Source organism: Berghia stephanieae, chromosome 8 (genome assembly GCF_034508935.2).
Source record: "Berghia stephanieae isolate SIO BIC M18660-M18661 chromosome 8, UCSD_Bste_1.3, whole genome shotgun sequence".
NCBI classification, from domain to species: Eukaryota; Metazoa; Mollusca; class Gastropoda; order Nudibranchia; family Aeolidiidae; genus Berghia; species Berghia stephanieae.
The window spans coordinates 9,634,302-9,650,980 of record NC_088367.1 but is presented as its reverse complement, the minus strand read 5'-3'; the positions used below and the strand labels follow the sequence as shown (position 1 = coordinate 9,650,980).

General features: G+C 37.1%; 1 protein-coding gene across 1 annotated transcript in view; it reads left to right on the top strand.

Annotated features, from left to right (window-relative positions):
• Nucleotides 1-433: 433 nt before the first annotated feature.
• Nucleotides 434-16,679, top strand: part of LOC144977777 (soluble guanylate cyclase 88E-like) — a 145,796-nt gene continuing 129,550 nt past the window's right edge. The window contains exon 1 of the mRNA XM_078923169.1: nucleotides 434-683. The gene's annotated coding sequence lies outside the window, so the exon portion shown is untranslated. The remainder of the gene's footprint in view (nucleotides 684-16,679) is intronic.

Sequence of the window (16,679 nt, the reverse complement as noted above, 5' to 3'; positions counted from 1 at the left end):
TCCTTTATTTGATTGATTCCCTGATAAGTGGTCGTAATGGCTTCATCAAGGTTGATTTGTAACGCTCTGGGGTGGAAAATGAACCATTGATTTGGATAAGAGAGATAGAGAGAGAGATAGAGATAGATAGACAGAGAGAGAGAGAGAGAGGGAGAGAGAGAGATAGATAGAGAGAGAGATTGACAGAGAGAGAGAGGGAGAGATAGAGAGAGAGAGAGATAGAGAGAGAGACAGAGACAAAGGAAAGAGAGAGATAGATAGAGAGATAGATAGAGAGAGAGATAGATAGAGAGAGAGAGAGAGATAGAGAGAGAGAGAGAGAGAGCTAAAAAAATCCACTAAATTGATCGACTTATTTCTACCATTGACATTCAGTTCGTTCGATTTGTTTGTTTTTGTTTTGGTATTTTTGGACCCGTGTTGACAGTTTTTGTGGTGTTGATACGGTAACACTGACCTGTTTTAGTACAAAAACCCTTGACTTTTTACATTATTTATATCAGGGTTGTTGCTTATTATAATTCTTCGTGTGACATAATATAATATAATCAATACATAATCAATATATAATCAATCGCTTGTAAACAACAAGAAATAACCTTTGAAAGTGTCATTTTGTTCAAGATTTGGATGAGCTGTTAATTCCTTGCATCGCTGTCTGTAAACGGAAGTCCATTCATCCAGTAAGTACCTTTTACTTTTTACTAATTTCTATCGTTTTCATTTTGTTTTTGTTTTTGTTTTTAGGTGTTTAACGGCGCTTTCGACACTATTCAAGTCATTTAAGCGCCCGTTTCTGTCTTTTATCAATTTTTATCGGCCTTGAGGGGCCATAGCTGCTCAATCGTGTACTGTTGTAATAATTTTTTTTATAAAATCATAATAGTTACATGTTTGTTGTTTTTAAAAATATCTATTTACAATTTCTGCAGGATTTCACATTCCTATTCGATTCTCTTTCACGATAAAAATGACTCGCCGAGCTTTTCCGGTACTTCTCGGGTTCAATCAGAAAACTTTAAAAAATATTGAACATAACGAGTACATTAATATACAGCAATATCCACTACACGTGCTGAAATCGTTTTACAAGGGGTCCAAAGGCAACAGCAACACTGAAATTGTAGGACGAGACATGACAACTATAATATTATGGAGATACAACAATTCTATTTCGACGCAAACAGCGCTGTTAATTAACTGCAAGCTACTCATTTTACACCTGAGTACGATGAGAAAATGTGAGTAAAGTTCGTTACCAAGGACTCAACTATGTGCCGCTCAAATGGGGACTCGAACCCTCGGCCTCCCTAGGCGACTTTTATACGACAAGACAACGAAACTGCACATTATATTTTTAAAAATTAATAAATAAATAAATAGAAAATATATTTTTAATTCCCTTTATTCATCCCATAAGGGAAATTTGTCTCTAGGGTCTATTTCAATGGAAGACTGGAATAACCCATGCGTCAGCCGCAGTTCAGCGCCGCATATTGAGCTAGGGAGAGATGACTTGCTCGAGGCCACACAGCGCCACGGGTGGTCGAACCCGGTACCTTTCGGGTACGAAGCAAATACCGTACCACAGAGCCACGCTGTCTCATAATTAAGTCAAGACAATCCGAAGAATAAAATTTAAGTAATTCTGTAGTCCTTGGCAAAATTAGATTATAACATGGATTGGATTGTACGGAATAATTTTGAACCCCCCCCCCCCCCAACCCACAGCCCTATGTTTCTAACCCTCTCCTTACCACCTACAGCAAAATCGTCAAATTTGTTACGACACAATAGATACATTTTTTCTTCTTCAGATTTGTTCTGTATCTATATCACAATGATCTTTGTTTAATTAATAAGAACATAAAGTTGTTTTGTAGATAGGTTGATTGAGTTTTAAAAAGCATTTTTTTTCTTCCGTACAATCCATGGTTTAATTTAATTTTGCCAACGACAACAGAATTACTAGCAAATCTAAAAGTTATTAAACTAATTTTTACAGATTGATGTACGAGTAAATTGCAAACCTTTAAAATAAATAGCCTTCAACAGTCGTGACGTCACGTCCCTTATAATGACGCATAGTAGCTTAGCAACTGGTTCTAAACTATCGGAACCATGGCGAATGCCCTTATGAAATACTTCTCCAACGAGCATAAAAGTGTGTTCAGAGGGGAAAAAACATAAATCTGATCATGTTTTGACTTTTACACATTCAGATCATAAGATATATAAAAGTTCTAGTCAGCATGAAGAATAAAAAGTGCTGATTTTCTTTGTTTAGAACCATGATGGCCGCCGTTGCTGGGCGACGTGACATCAGACTATTGTTTCCAATTAAGGTTAGTTTTATAACCCGTTGACTCAAATTTCAGTTGTATTCAACAGTTCAACCAATGGGATCACTTGTTTCCTTGACCGCTACTGAAGACAACTCACTAGGCGGTCTACAAACCTAAAAATGACGTCGAAATGTGGGTCTTAGCAGGTTTTGGTGTCACGGTTTAAATTGACTGATACTGAAATCCAAAAAGACTGACAATTTGCCGCCATTATTTGGTTTTTGCACCGCCCAGTGAGTTGTCGTTAGTAGTGCTCATGGAAACAAGTTATTTCATTGGTTGAACTATTGAATACAACTCACGATTTGTTTTCTTTTGTGCCAAAAGACTGGCATTTTGACATCATTTTTTGGTCAGTATCAGGCCATACCTTTACGAAGGCCACGGTCACAGTTTAAATTGACTGACACTGAAACCCAAAAAGACTGGCATTTTGACGTCATTATTTGGTTTTTGCACCGCCTAATGAGTTGTCGTTAGTAGTGCTCATGGAAACAAGTTATTTCATTGGTTGAACTATTGAATACAACTCACTATTTGTTTTCTTTTGTGGCCAAAGACTGGCATTTTGACGTCATTTTTTGGTCAGTATCAAGCTATAACGGACGTGATTTACTTAAGCTTTTCTGTAGAGGGCATTGATCTTATAACGATTCTGGGATGTCCTAATCACTCAATAATTAATCTACAAGGAATAACAGCCATTCTTTAAGAAAGAGATAGAATAACAACAATAAAAACAAAATCAACAATACTACAACAACAATAAAAATAATAACAACAACAAATACACAAGCAAACGAAAAATGAAATCAAAAATTTGAAAATTCATTTTAAAAGAGAGTAAAAGTGAAAAATAAAATTGAATACATTCAAATTAACCAACTTTTACAGAGAAATCGATTCGAACGAACGACCTATTTTTTGAAATAGGAAAATGATTCCATGATTAATTGTAAACAAACAACAACACATTATGAGAGAAGTCTAATGTGTCGCACATCCGGCGGTTTCCAGGTTTTCTATCGATTTGAAGGGAATATTTGCAGTCTGTATCAATGACAGTGAGTGCGAGTTTGAAGGTTACTCTTCCAATAAATGAAGGGGAGGTCACAGTACGATTCAACAGTCGTGACGTCACTTCCCTCGTAATGACACATGGTAACTTAGTAACTGGCTCTAAACTAGCTGAACAATGGCGGGCGCCCTTATGAAATATTTCTCCGACTAGCAAAAAAAAGCGTATCCAGAGTAAAAAAAAAAAAAAACCATTATAAATCTGATCATGTTTTTACTTTTACACATTCTGATCACAAGACATATGAAAAGTTCTAGCCAGCATGAAGAATAAACAGTAACGATTTTCTTTGTTTAGAACCACGATGGCCGCCGTTACTGGGCGACGTGACATCAGACCTTGGAATCCAATTGTGTCAGTGCATAACATAATCAGTAGGAAGGTGAACATTTGGATTTGCATTTTATTTTTTTTTTTTTTTTTGCATTTTCTGAAAGAATGCGCTCCCCAAATCTTTATTTGAAGTAAATCTGGTGATTTTTCATGAAGTTAAATAAAAGTCAGATGTATGGGGGAAAGGTATCCAGCAACTTTTCTCAAATTTCATACTTTTTCAACTTGACTAGCTGTAAAAAATGTTTAGAAGTGAAATTAAGCTTTGATATTTCCTGAAGATGTACAAAAAGGGTTGATTTAATCATGTAGAAGATGTACAAAAAGGGTTGATTTAACCATTTATGACAAGAACTCATATTGGATAAAAATTGACCTTCGAACTAAACTTGGCAATATCTCAGTTCAAACCTTTTCACCATTCGACTGATTACGTCATTCACTGTCACAATTATCAAAAATTCTCTAATCGACACATCTTGTAGAAATCTCGGGTTTGACACTTTTCTATTTTTAGTCCTTCAGAGCTATCACGCCCCATGGTGTGGGGAGTTTATCCCGGTTTCTGTAACTTGAAGCGGACAATAGCAATTGCTTGCTACCCTTTGGATATGACGCTAGTCTATATACAAAGTAGTTTACGCCAGACCGATTAGACCCATCTCGGATTCCTTGCCGTTTACTTTTACAGGTTTTTTTTTTACTTGCATATTATTGATAACTTTTGTGACGTATTTTTTTTTTTACGAAACCTGCGAAACCCACAGTCCCAGGTTCACTCCCCAATGGTGTACACTTTCCTGAGTCCCAGGTTCGTCGCCTACTTCCCATAACTTCGTCGGGTTTCGGCGGGTTTCATCCATGATGAAATGTTCAAATCAACTTCTGAATGATCCTAGATTTAGTCCTCTTGCATATTCATTCACTGTTCAATGTTATAATATGAAAAAAAAATGTAAATGATGCTGCTCGAAGCTCGAAGAAATAAAATATAACGATGTGAAATTGAATGTAAGCTTCAATTTCATATACGAAAACAGATAAAATGATGGAGATAAATCTAAACTTGCAAAGTGACGACAAAAATTGGGTGTCTCCCATTCCTGAGGTTATAAAAGAAAAGAAAAGAAAAAAAAAAGATAAAATGGACGTTTCAGCTTAACCCTTTATCAAAAAAACCGGGTGAATGAAACACTACAGACGAATGAGATATTGCTTTAGTTGCGTTGTTAAGATGAAAAAAAAAACAAAAACATGTATTTGTTTTTGTTTTTCATCTTAACAACGTCACTACTGCGTTATAATATTGAATTGAGGCTTATCTACATTCAATTTCACTTTGTTTATAAATTATGAAAAAGAGAAGCAACCATCCGTGTCAATAAAAATGCTTGCAATAAAGAAGGATTATTGGAAACAAATTGATCCGATGTGATTTACACGAGTTTTGATGTACCAACCAGAGTGTGTACAACTGTTTGCTTGAACGAATGGGAGCGATCTATTTTCATGTTTTCGTCCAACCAAGTCATCAATCACATGATTTGTTGACGTCCAACGATTGGATATTTCTTAACAAATTATGTAAACACGCTGCTTTGTTTATGAAAGTTTTAAACATACCCGTGTGTCAAGCTGAGCAAAGTGACCAATCGTGATGAAGGATTTTTCAAAAGCTGTGAATATTTTTCACTATGTGGGTCATTTTGAGCACACTTTGCAATGTGATCAATGACCTCGAGCACATGGAATGGTAATATAGATCATGCCCATTGCACTTTGCTATAATTTATGAAAAAGAGAAGCAACCATCCGTGTCAATAAAAATGCTTGCAATAAAGAAGGATTATTGGAAACAAATTGATCCGATTTTATTTACACGAGTCTTGGTGTACCAATCAATGTGTGTACAACTGTTTGCTTGAACGAATTATGTCAACACGTTTCATTATTAGTGAGTCTTAATAGCTCAGTTGGTAGAGCACCCGTTTCACAAGCATACGAAATAATGAAGAAGTATTAGAGCAAGCTGAAACTATAAGGTTATTAATTCGTACAATAGATAGTTCGAAGATGACGTCACTCGGGTCTTTAAGAAAAAGACAAATGCAATTTTTAGGGCACCTAAATCGACATAAATGTATTGAACATCTTGCTCTCACAGGAAAGATAGAAGGTAAAGAAGAAGAAGAAGAAGAAGAAGAAGAAGAAGAAGAAGAAGAAGAAGAAGAAGAAGAAGAAGAAGAAGAAGAAGAAGAAGAAGAAGAAAGAAGAAGAAGAAGAAGAAGAAGAAGAAGAAGAAGAAGAAGAAGAAGAGGAAGAGGAAGAAGAAGAAGAAGAAGAAGAAGAAGAAGAAGAAGAAGAAGAAGAAGAAGAAGAAGAAGAAGAAGAAGAAGAAGAAGAAGAAGAAGAAGAAGAAGAAGAAGAAGAAGAAGAAGAAGAAATTCTGCTCTTTGCTTCCAGTAATGATAATTTAATCTTTATTGTCCAAGGAAATGGCCATTTGACAAAAACACATTAATAAAATAAAAATATATAAACATGAAAATGATAAATGATGTAAATCTCTAAATGAAGACGTTTCATTACAGTAACATACTCTCTCATACTCACACACACACATACCTCCACACACCCCTAAACACACACACACACACACACACGCCAACACATACACATACACACACAGGCAAGAGCATAAAAGCTTGTAAAGTTGTAGAGGTTTCATTGATAGTAATGGTCTTCTTTTCTGTTTTCTAAAAGTTCTGTCCAATAATGATGTGTTTTAATTTTTACTTGCGCTTTTTACACGTTTTCTATATACAGTTCGAAGATGACGCCACTCAGGTCTTTGTTATTGTTTTTTGTTATCCGCGTTTATGAGTAATGCTCACTGAACTGTATTAACCTGACTATAGATAGTATGCAGATGGCGTCACTCAGGCCTTTGTTATTGTTTTTGCCATCCGCGTTTGTGAGTTGTTCTCACTAAACAGTATTAACCTGACTATAAACGTTCATGGTTACACAGAGTTTGTGTGTTTGTCCGTTATACTTCCGGATGGCAATGTTATGAGCTTCTTAGCCAAGCGCATTCTATCTATAAACGTTCATGGATAAACACAGTTTTGTGTGTTGGTCCGTTATACTTCCGGATGGCAATTTATGAGCTTCTTTGCCAAGCGCATACTATCTACAGTTCCAATGAGTTTCTCGCCCAAATTTTCTGCCATTGTGTTGTCTTGAAGAATGAAAACAACTCACCTAGTCGTGCCCTGCGGTAAAGTCGATAAGATCGTATTTTGAATTTTAAAAAATCAAACTGTGCTCATCCAGATTGTTGTTTTTATCACAAAACACACTTGGTGAGTACACGATCCAAGGCAGTATAGATAGAATGCAGATGACGTCACTCAGGCCTTTGTTATTGTTTTTGCCATCCGCGTTTGTGAGTTGTTGTCACTAAACTGTATTAACCCGACTATAAAAGTTCGAAGATACGGTTCTACTGGCAGAATCTGAACATGAACTACAAGAATTACTGGATGTTGTAGTCAGGAGTAGTGAAAATATGGGACTGGAACTGAATATATCTAAAACAGAATGTATGACGGTATCTAAAAATAATAACCCACCAGCCTGTGTAATAACAAGCAGAGGACAAACAATACAACAAGTTGAATGTTTCAAATATTTAGGCTTCAATGTAACATCCAATGGAAAATCAGATTGTGAAATAAAGAAAAGAATAGGTATGGCGAAGAATGCATTCAACCAGCTGCATACAATTATGAAAAACAGGAATATTAGCATGAAAACAAAAATCAAAGTCCTGGATTGCTATGTACTGTCTGTGCTGCTATATGGTTGTGAGAGCTGGACCATAAACAAGACCATGGTTAAAAGACTGGAGGCAGTGGAAATGTGGTTTTACAGAAGAATGATGAGGGTGTCATGGATGGAAAGGAAAAGAAATGAAGAAATTTTAGAAATGGCCAACAGAAAAAGATCACTGATAACAAAAATCATCAAACGCCAAATGGAATTTTTAGGACACATTATCCGCCACCCTGGTTTGGAAATACTCGCCTTGACTGGAAAGATGAATGGAAAAAGAATAAGAGGAAGACAAAGAATAACGTATTTGAAAGGGATAAGAACTTGGACAGATGAAGCTGAGAAAGGTGGCGCTGCTTTAATAGAATTGGCAAGAGATAGATCAGCTTGGCGGAAGATGACCTCCGACGTCTGCTTCAGATATGGAACTACATGAGATGAGATAAAAGTTCATGGTTACACAGAGTTTGTGTGTTGGTCCGTTATACTTCCGGATGGCAATGTTGTGAACTCCTTGGCCAAGCGCATTCTATCTATAGATAGTATGAGCTTGGCTAAGAAGCTCATAACATTGCCATCCGGAAGTATAACGGACCAACACACAAAACTGTGTGTAACCATGAACTTTTATAGTCTGGTTAATACAGTTTAGTGAGAACAACTCACAAACGTGGATGGCAAAATGCAATAACAAAGGCTTGAGTGCCGTCATCTTCATTCTATCTATTGCTTTGAGATTTTAACGAAATCTTTTATTGTGGCTTTATTATTTTATTCAAGTTGGATATTTCAGCGCGTGATCGCGCAAATGGTATGATTAATTCTGGGATTGAAGTTTCTGTTGTTTCCAGGCATTTTTGCGTGTGAGTATATTTATAAGGATAAAAAAAATTGTACATAGCTTATTTATTGCTTTTATCGCAGAGGGTATGAAAGTAAATTTATATCTATTGATAGAATGCGCTTGGCCAAGGAGTTCACAACATTGCCATCCGGAAGTATAACGGACCAACACATAAACTATGTGTAACCATGAACTTTTATAGTCTAGTTAATACAGTTTAGTGAGAACAACTCACAAACGCGGATGGCAAAAACAATAACAAAGGCCTGAGTGACGTCATCTTCGAACTATCTATTTGTTCTACATTTTGTCTCTAAATGTCTTCTACCAGATAGTAGGAGGGTAAATTCATATTTTAAAGGATGTGTCTTGTCACTGAGAATTCCAAATGCTTTCCTCTCTCTCTCAACAGCTCTTATGTTGTGTTTGTTGTTCAATGCTTCTCAGTTTGCAATTCATTATTTTACCCAATTCTTTAATTATTCTATTTAATTTTGATTTCTCTTTCACTCCACACTCTCCCCACCAGATTATTTAACTGAACGTTATTATACTAAATGTGACCCGTCGTCTCAAAACGGTATTATGTCGGAATGAACCATATGATTAACTGCCGAATTAAATGTTAAACTGGTCAGAAAATATAAATTGTTGGCATTAGCACCCTAAAATATGGTATCCATTCTCCTCAATAAAACATACCAACTCAACACAAGTCTGATATCTCTAGCTATAAATTCAATTTCCAACTTCTAAACCAAACCGACTTAATACCGTTTTGAGGAGAAGGGTCACAAATAGAAGAGAATTTGCAACATTGTCCTTCTGCTAACATCATAATTTCTACATCTTTGGAGAACGAACATACATTCTTTGACAACGTTTCCTAGAGATGCCATCTACAAGAGGTTTGAAATTAAATGATTCGTCAATGATCATTCCTAAATATTTGAATTGCTTGACAAGTTCAATTTTTTGTTTATTTTTTTCAATGGGATTTGGAGGAACCTGGATTTGTATGAAATCAAATACTTGTTCTTTTTTTTTTGATACATTAAATCTAAGGCAGTTTTTCGGATAACAATTCACAAAATGTCAATTTTGCTTATATAATGATTTTTTATTCTTGGCTATTTGAAAGTCCTAAAATTGCTGTATCGTCTGCATACTTAACAATGAGACATTCACTATAAATAGATACAATCATTTGTGTACAAAATATACAAAATTGGGGAGCTAACACATCCTTGTGGGCAGCCAATTGAAATGGACTTTGTTGCTGAGAACGGTATTCCCATTTTAACGCACTGAAGTCTTTTCCAATAGAAAGTCATGGCACCATTTTATGAGATATCGTGGTAGGTTCATGGGTGACAACTTGTTATTGAGGATGGTTGTGTTCATTGAATTGAAAGCAGATGAAAAGTCAACGTATAAGATTCGTGAATAGTTTGCGGGTGATTTGTCTAGATGTTTTATCATCGTGTTCATAACAGTTAATAAAACATCTTCTACGCTGCTTCCATGTTGATTAGCAAATAGGCTTCAACAGTCGTAACGTCACTTCCCTCGTAATGACGCATGGTAACTTAGTAACTGGCTCTAAACTATCGGAACAATGGCGGGTGCCCTTATAAAATATTTCTCCGACGAGCATAAAACCGTATCCAGAGGGGAAAAAACCCCAATAAAAATCTGATCATGTTTTGATTTTTACACATTCTGATCACAAGACATATGAAAAGTTCTAGCCAGCATGAAGAATAAAAAGTACCGATTTTCTTTGTTTAGAACCACGATGGCTGCCGTTGCTGGACGACGTGACATCAGACTATTGAATCCAATTGGTGTATGTCAAGTATCTGGTAATCACACACGTTTTTGTTAAAGTTAACATTTCAAAATCTTTTCAGTAAAAAAAATAAATCAGTAAAATGTAAACAGATCAACTTGCGAGCTTTCCCTTCAGCAAGTATCTGACAAAACTCCCAATACTGTACATTTATGAATCACTGATTTAACCCTTTCCTTACCAACCAGTCATTTTCAGAATTTTTCCCAAACTTTCACACCCACCCAACACAAAAATAGTATTTTCTTACTCAAACAGAAAAGCAACAAATATCTACATTCTATGCATAATGTTGATCAGCAAAATGAATTCTACAACACAGTGTCACGTTTTTATGGTTATCTATAATAAACATTTGTCTTTAAATTCTGTGATTTACAAAAGAAAAATCTGAATGATAAAAGTGTTGGTTGGATCGTAACGAATGTGACGAATTTTCCTATGGTTGGTAAGGAGAGGGTTAACCTCTAGGATAATACAAGCTGTGCGTGTCGGAGAATACAAATATCAATAACTCGATGCATTATTGTCGACAGTATAGTATTAATAAATGGCAACTCTGTATCAAAAACTACGTGTTATGAATATTTCATTCGCTTTTGTTTATATCCACCCGGTGTTCATTCCCAAATGAAACAACAGGGAATGAGATTAGCGGAAGAGTAGCGTCCCTTGATTGGACGTCACCCATAGTCTGTGACGTCACCGGCGGAAAAGTTATTAGAGCGAGAACGTCATGTTGGTTGTGCACATGCGTCTCTCGTTCTGCGTTCTCTCTCTAATAAATTTTCCGCCGGTGACGTCACAGACTATGGGTGACGTCCGATCAAGGGACGCTACTCTTCCGCTAATCTCATTCCCTATGGAAGGCTGGTTTTCCAAAACTGGTTAAGTTGATTTTTCTACTTTTTCAGATTTTCCATCCATGAGAAAAATTGATACGTAGACTAAACTTTTTTTAAGCATTAAATGACACAAGAGTTCCTCTAACTTTGTGCGAATTTGAAGTTTAAATAATATGATAAAATAAAAAAGACCGAATGAGAAATGTTTAGCGGACATAATCCTCAATATCTCAAAATGGGAAAAACGGAGTTAGGTCGTTTTGGAAAATCACTCTTCAATTAGATTATGAGGCAATAGATAGAAGTTTCTAAATACGCCAATAAGAAAATAAATTGAGTGTATGTGACTCATTTAAAGAGCTCAGTACAATCTCGTTCCCTTGCGCGCGCGTACACACACACACACACACACACAAACACACACACGCACACTCACACAACCACACACACACTTTGCTCCTTTTCTGTCTTCCTCCTCCTCCCTTCACCCCCCCCCCCCCCCCCCACCTCCCTTCCATCTTTTTCATTATATAAATGAGGTCTAATTTTGTATATTGTTTTCTCGTTATTATTTGCGCATTTTTGTGTAACCGAGTAAGGCTAAAGCATTCTTGTTTTGTATTGTCACCTTCTAAACGAGTCACACACACACACACACACACACACACACACACATATATATATATATATATATATATATATATATATATATATATATATATATATATATATATACTAGAATATAAGATTTTTCTGAAACCAGAAGATAAATTACAAGGTATGTATCCAGCTTTCTGGAAGACAGATTTCACACTTCCAATGCATCCCACTGTTTTTTCCAATTGAATTCAGTAGTCTGATGTCACGCCGCCCGGCAACGGCGGCCAACTTGTTTCTAAACAAAGAAAATCATTACTTTTTATTCTTCATGCTGGCTAGAACTTTTCATATGCCTTGTGATCAGAATGTGTAAAAGTCGAAACATGATCAAATTTATGTGTTGTTTTTTTTTTTCCTCTGGAAACACTTTTATGCTCGCCAGAGAAATATTTCATACGAGCGTCCGCCATTGTTCCGATAGTTTAGAGCCAGTGTTACTAAGTTACCATGCGTCATTAGGAAGGAAGTGACGTTGCGACTGTTGAAGCGTATTGTGAAGACATCATCCCACAAGTCCCCTCGACTCCCCAGCCAGTCACGTGAACAATGTGATGTGGTGTGATGTGATCTGATTGTTACAAAGTGATAATAACTATCGAATGGGCATGATCTATATTAACTTTCCATGTGCTCGAGGTCATTGGTCACATTGCCAAATGTGCTCAAAGTGATCTACATAGTGAAAAGTGTTCACAGATTAGGAACTATCTAACATTACGATTGGTCAGTGTGTTCAGCTTGACACATGTTTATGTTTGCAACTTTCATAAACAAAGCAGCGTGTTTACATTTGTTCAGAAATGTCCAATCGTTGGACAGCAACAAATCACATGATTGATGACTCGATTGGACGAAGACATGAATATAGATCGCTTCCATTCAGCCCTCGAGGGAGCCAGAACGTACACTCCCTGAAACTGGGTGAGAAGTTTTCAGGCTTCTCCACCAGTTAGTAAGAGGAGACACTGGGTGGTAGCGAAACGGCTTTGGTCGAGAACCTGCCTAACGGCAAAATCGCTTCATCAGTGGGGACTTTCTACCTGTCCAACATGTACCCGATGTGGGATAGAACCTGAAACCGCAGAGCATCGAGTTGAACGGTATGTTGTGACGAAGCTTCCGGGAGGGATTGCGCGTAGCCATCGTTAACATATTATGGCCTGACACGAGAACTCTCTAGGACTGACAGTTTGACGTCATTTTTTAGGTTTGTGTAGCGTCTAGTGAATTGTCGTGAGTAGAGCTCAAGGAAACAAGTTCTTTTATTAGTTGAACCATTGAATACATCTCACGATTTGTTTTCTTTTGTGGCAAAAGACTGGCATTTTGACGTCAATTTTTGGTCAGTGTCAGGCTATAACTTTGCGACGGTGCACGAGTGCGGCAAGGAATTTGCTGATTGGGTCGATCGTCATTACATAATAGTGTGTGAGTACCATTAGAAGCTGCTGCTCCCGACGCCCCATCCAATCACGGGAACGATGGCATGGGTTGGGATGTGATTGTTACAAAGTGATAATCATCAAAGTGTTCTGTTTACATTTACGTTGTGCAAACAGTTCGTTCTCCAATCTAATGATAATTTATTTTATGGGGCGGTTTGGGTCTAATTATTAGGAATATTGTTCAAAAAATTGATTTTGAGATTTTGATGGAAAACGATATTTTATTATCTTAGAAAAAATGTTATCGAAGTGCACTTCTTAAAATATACTATAAAGGTATGTTACTGGTAGTAAGAAAAGTGTGAAAAAACGGAAAGCTATTTTTCTCAATATGTCATTTTTCTTAGGGTATGGGATACGGTGTCTAACGCTTCTCAGAATCTATACAATGAAATTTTCTGAAAATTACCACAGTTGTGGAAATTTGCCACAAGGTTGTTATATTTTTTCATACCAGTCCCCAAATAAGGTCGCAAAACGGGGTTTTTTTTTTTTGTTTTTGCCATCCACGTTTATAGGTAATTCTCACTAAGCTGTATTAACCAGATTAAAAACGCTCATGGTTGCACATAGTTTTGTGTGTCGGTCCGTTATACTTTCGGATGGCAATGTTATGAGCTTTTTAGCCAAGCGCACACTATCTATAAAAGCTCCAGATTTTTGGGGTTTTTGAGTTTTATTTTACTTACTACTTAAGCCCTTCAGCTCTTTACGGAGCATAGGCCGTAAATCGCGTAGACGTTTCTGTAGCATGAAGGCCTTTTAACAAGTCGAGGTTGCTGCTACTGCTAGCCCCAAGCACAACCTTCCTCCTTTATCCAGGCAGGCTTAGGACTGGCAAAAGACACTAATTCTAGTTCCCCAGGCGGAGTCAGCGTGTACTTAGAGAGCCTCAAATTGAGTTAGGACGAAGTGACTTGCTCAAGTCCACGGCATAGGGCGATGGGAAGTCGAACGATAGCCACCGTAAACTTCTCCCATGACATTGACCTTAGCAATCGTTAACTTATAGCCTGACACTAGAACAGTAGCCACCGTTAACTTATAGATAGAACGAAGATGACGTCACTCAGGCCTTTGTTATTGTTTTTTGCCATCCGTGTTTGTGAGTTGTTCTCACTAAACTGTATTAACCAGACTATAAAAGTTCATGGTTACACACAGTTTTGTGTGTTGGTCCGTTATATTTCCGGATGGCAATGTTGTGAACTCCTTCGCCAAGCGCATTCTATCTATTGATAGTATGCGCTTGGCTGAGAAGCTCATAACATTGCCATCCGGAAGTATAACGGACCAACACACAAAACGGTGTGTAACCATGAACGTTTATGGTCGGGTTAATATTGTTCAGTGAGTATTACTCACAAACGCGGATGGCAAAAAACAATAACAAAAACATGAGTGACGTCATCTTCGAACTGTCTATTGATAGTTTGCGCTTGGCTAAGAAGCTCATAACATTGCCATCCGGAAGTATAACGGACCAACACACAAAACAGTGTGTATCCATGTACGTTTATAGTCGGGTTAATACAGTTCAGTGAGCATTACTCATAAACGCGGATGGCAAAAAAACACCAACAAAGACCTGACTGACGTCATCTGCATACTATCTATAGCCTGACACTGACCAAAAAAATGACGTCAAAATGCCAGTCTTTGTCCACAAAAGAAAACAAATCGTGAGTTGTATTCAATAGTTCAACCAATGGGACCACTTGTTTTCTTGAGCACTACTGACGACAGCTCACTAGGAGGTGCAAAAACCAAATAATGACGTAAAAATGCCAGTCTTTTTGGGTTTCAGTGTCAGGCTATAACTTGACGATGGTTACGCAGTGACCGCAGCCATCGTTAACTTATAGATAGAATGAAGTTGACGTCACTCGGGTCTTTGTTATTGTTTTTTGCCATCCACGTTTTATGAGTAATTCTCAGTGAACTATATTAACCAGACTATAAACGTTTAAGGTTACACATAGTTTTATGTGTTGATCCGTTATACTTCAGGATGGCCATGTGTGAGCTTCTTAGCCAAGCGCATACTATCTATAGCTTGACACTGAACAAAAAATGACGTCAAAATGCCAGTCTTTGGCCACACAAGAAAACAAATCTTGAGTTGTATTCAATAGTTAAACAATAGGATTACTTGATCCCTCGAGTTCTACTAACGACAACTCACCAGACGCTGCACAACCTAATAAAATGACGTCAAACTCTATGTCTTATAGATAGAATGCGCTTGGCCAAGGAGTTCACAACATTGCCATCCGGAAGTATAACGGACCAACACATAAACTCTGTGTAACCATGAACTTTTATAGTCTGGTTAATACAGTTTAGTGAGAACAACTCACAAACGCGGATGGCAAAAACAATAACAAAGGCCTGAGTGACGTCATCTGTATACTATCTATTGTCAGTTTAATACAGTTTAGTGAGAATTACTCATAAACGCAGATGACAAAATACAATAACATAGTCCTGAGTGACGTCATCTTCAAACTATCTATTGGGTTATAGCGTAGCCATCAGCCTGATACTGAAATCCAAAAAGACTGGCAGTTTGACGTCATTATTTGGTTTTTTGCACCGCCTCTTGAGTTGTCGTTAGAAGAGCTCAAGGAAACAAGTTATTTCATTGGTTGAACTAATGAATTCAACTCACGATTTGTTTTCTTTTGTGGCAAAAGACTGGCATTTTGACGTCATTTTTTGGTCAGTGTCAGGCCATAACTTTACGAAGGCCACGGTTCTTGCGTAGCCATCGTAAAGTTATAGATAGTATGCGCTTGGCTAAGGAGAGTTCACAACATTGCCATCCGGAAGTATAACGGACAAACACACAAAATGTTGTGTAACCATGATCGTTTAAAGTCAGGTTAATACAGTTTAGTGAGAATAAACGCGGATGGCAATAAACAATAACAAAGACCTGAATGACGTCAACTTCGAATTATCTATAGCCTCACACTGAAACTCAAAAAGACTGGCATTTTGACGTCATTATTTGGTTTTTGCACCGCCTAGTGAGTTCCAAAAAGGGTATCTATGGAATTACACTTGCCTTGGGACCCCTCGTAATAAGCTTTGAGCACGTTTAATGGATATGTATGTTACTCAATATGTACAATATGTACGGTCTTATATCCGAACGCCGAACGTTATAGGCCTAGATTAAAATTCTTGTAATGGATAATATTTTGCGTCTTTTTGTTGCTGTTGTTGTTGTTCAGATTTCCATTACAACAATGAGCCCATAATGAATCGGGTTATCAGACCCTCAAATAAATGCACGTCGAATGCGATATATAAATATATATAATATATGCCTTTTTTTCTTTTTTTTTAAACATTTTATTTTGGGTTTGTCCATTAGTGACGTTTATCTGATTATCCTGTCCGAAATGGGTTCTATGGAATTCCTGGGAGACCCG